The sequence below is a fragment of the Acipenser ruthenus genome, chromosome 1 (genome assembly GCF_902713425.1).
Source record: "Acipenser ruthenus chromosome 1, fAciRut3.2 maternal haplotype, whole genome shotgun sequence".
Lineage (NCBI taxonomy): Eukaryota > Metazoa > Chordata > Actinopteri > Acipenseriformes > Acipenseridae > Acipenser > Acipenser ruthenus.
In genome coordinates this window covers 18,933,992-18,937,284 of record NC_081189.1, presented here as the reverse complement: position 1 = coordinate 18,937,284, position 3,293 = coordinate 18,933,992, and the positions used below count along the sequence as shown (strand labels likewise).

At 39.4% G+C, this 3,293-nt stretch overlaps 1 long non-coding RNA gene across 1 annotated transcript; it reads right to left on the bottom strand.

Moving 5' to 3' along the window:
* Positions 1 to 1,593: 1,593 nt before the first annotated feature.
* On the bottom strand, positions 1,594 to 2,286 carry LOC131723096 (uncharacterized). The gene is made up of 2 exons (XR_009320128.1): positions 1,909 to 2,286; positions 1,594 to 1,671 (listed from the first exon to the last, which is right to left on the bottom strand). It is a non-coding gene; the product is annotated as an uncharacterized LOC131723096 (long non-coding RNA).
* Positions 2,287 to 3,293: the final 1,007 nt, after the last annotated feature.

Genomic DNA, 3,293 nt, shown 5'->3' with positions numbered 1-3,293 from the left:
GATGGAATGCCATTTTAACATTTAATCTGAAATTAAATGAATTTATTGTATCAACAATTTAATTTGATTACAAAAACAGAATGTTTGATATAAAAATGTAATTGTACATATCAAAAAAATATTTCTTTTAAATGTAAATGGCTGATTAATTGTTTCTAACAAATGTAAATTGTTTTTAATAGAAGTTTTGATCTAAAAAAAACTAATACACTTTCAGTTTTAATTTATAGATATCATAAACTCATAATAAGCTCTGATCTAAATACTGTACTCTATCTCTTCTAATTTGTGCCACCAAAAAATGAAGAAAAAAGAAACCCACGTTCATCAGTTTCAATATGCATTTTATCTCAAGTTTTTCAAAGTCTATTACATGTTCTTGAAAATGTATTTTGTGTAAGTTCCAGGAAAATCTGTGGGATGCATAGATTTATTTTCCAGTTTGCTCTGAGACACTTTTTTCACTGTGTAAATAATATGGTTTAATTATTAAAAACACACAGGTCGAATAAAACTGTGTAAAACTCATATATAACTAAACCTGAAAGTACACTAATGGTTTAACCTGTAAAAACACTAAATTGTTATATAAATGTTTAATAAATAAAAATTGTTGGCATCTTGAATTGAGTGATTTATCAAAGCATTTACACTTCTGAGGTTGGGGGATTCTAAAGGATGTGAAGACCTCTTAAAAGGTATACATTTGTTTTTTTCTCAGATGAACCACAAGTTTCTACATATCACTAAACTGGTGTTTCCATATTAACTAAAACAACCCTCCATAGAATGTTGATTGTAATGTTCATTAGAGTAACTCTGATAGTTCTATATTAAACCTCAATACAAGGTTCTTCAGAGGAACCAATATGGTTCTGTATTATACCATTAATATAAAAATCATGGTGGTTCTTTATTAAACCCCTAATGCAGGGTTCTTCCAAAGAACCATTTTAAAAGGTTCCATATGGCACTTCAAAATTGTTCCAAATCTATACCAGCAGATAGAACCTTTTAGTGGCTAATCAAGCTAGTAGTTTTATTTCCATCCCTGAGCTTTGAGGCACATCAAATATATATTCAACTTTTGTTCAGTGTCCAAAGTTTTAGGTTGTGGTTCTTTGGCACTATGTGGTGGTTCAAGTACAGCAGATGTTAGTGCATGGGGAGCTTTTTCCCCTGCTCTCAGGCGGTGTAATCCCACCAGACCAAGGTGGGTATGGAGGCTGTCACACTTCCTTTCTAATGAAACGGAAGGCAAAAGTTGGTCCTAGATTTGTGGTTTCCTCAGCACATACCAGCATTCAGTCAGTTTATAGTCATTTAGCAGACACTTCTCCAAAGCGACTTGGAGATGAACTACGCAATAGCAGAGTCACTTACAACAGGAGCTCCGTTTCAAGTCTCATCCTTAAACCAAACAAAAGCCACCATTCTAAAAAGATAGAGGGGAGGCCATTCAGCCCATCTAAAATCGGAGGTGGTTCAGAGGAGCCAACTGATCTCAACTTATTTAACCCAGCCCATTTGTTTACTGGGTACATTTAAAACCAATTCAGATGAGGGACAAAATAACTGAAAGTACAAAAAAGGTATACAAAAATGTCAACACCTTTATTTAGCAGTCATGATAATCCAATAACTAGACAGAACTGCATCTTCAGTTACCACCTGGAGAAAGAAACACGGATGATCAGTATTAGAATTGCATGCAGAACAAGGGCAATGTGGATTTTAAAAGTGCACCACAACTACAGAGTGCTTCATCTCCAAAAACTAAACAAAAAACGTGCCATATCCTCAATAAGACAATTTAAATATTACTTTGCTTCTTCCCATACTCCTCATGGTAGACCCTCCGTACGCCAGTTAAAAACCACAGAATGTGCAAGAATTAAAAAAGCATACCGGCTTCCTCTGCAGACAGAGCCCTCCACTCATCCGCCTCTTCGAAGGGACCAGGCTCCCCAGCCCCCTCATAGTTCTCAGTGTCACTGTGCTCTGGCACCTTGGAGGCATCATAGGTACCTTCCAAATGCTGGTTAGGATCATCAGAATTGTCATTGCCTTCTGCCTCAACATCCAAAAGCCTGTTATAGTCATTCTCGTCAAAGGCATCGTCCTCTGGAGACAGTGCCTCCCGATCCTCTTTGGACACGCCTTCGTAAGACAGCAAGTCCTCCTCCAGTTCAAGAATGGCCGCGCCAGTCTTCCTCTCCCCGTCGTCACCTCCCTGCTTTTCAAGGACCAGCAGGGCATCGCTGCTTATGGTGCTCTTAGTAACTGAGGGGATACATTTAAAAATAAATACATTTTAGCGTACAAGCCAAGGTCTTACCACTGCTACAAGAGTCACTCAAGCAGAAGTTACTGGATCTGCAATTTTTACACCCTTCCCCTTGCTTTCTGGGGGTCGTATACATACCGATGGGCAAAGTCACATCTTCATTTATGCACAGAGTCACAGCAGGAACAGACACTGTGGTTACCTTCAAGTTCCACCCACCTGAACAGAGACATTAGTAGTTATTCACATGGAACTGCCTCAAGTTACATGCTCCTAGAAAGAGCATGGTGCCTCATTGGAATGCCACCCTCCCAGAACTATGGAAACCAAATCTTTAGTTCTAGAAAATTGACACATCATTAATGGTTGCCTTCATCTTGCACTACCCAAGACATGCAAGGGAGCGATACCTTTAACCCTTAAATGGAACCTACCTGTTCACGTTCTTATCATAGTGGCAAGATTTGGTACTCTGCGTTACCATGCTGTTGCTCGTTACCACCATTGTGCAGTGCATGTAGTACTTGTTTACCTTGGGAATAGAATGGAGAATTATTTCCTTAGCAATATTAGACAGACGATACACCAGATGACTGGAGAGCAACTTGGTCAACTTCTGCAGCTAACCATTTGTGTTCATGCATGCAAGCAGTGCGCGTCAGACATCTTAACTACATTGAATGAGCGTCAGGCCACACCACCTAAACACGGCACGATCATAGCCATTAACTTTGGGCTGCCATTCACTTCATGCAAAAGTCACACTTCCAACACATGCTGGCAATATCGTTTTACGAAGAGTGAACACGGCACTGGTGTCAGAGTAGCAGAAGAAACTCCAATTGCATTGGAAGAGATCTGGGTGCCAAAGCCCAGTATAGGGATGAGCAGGTACAAAGGGAAACCTACCAGAGGGGACAGCGTGTTGAACTGGAAAGCATCAACAATTAAATTGATTGTATTGTTGGTTCTGGGAGGCACAAAATGGGAGCTACAGGTTTCATAC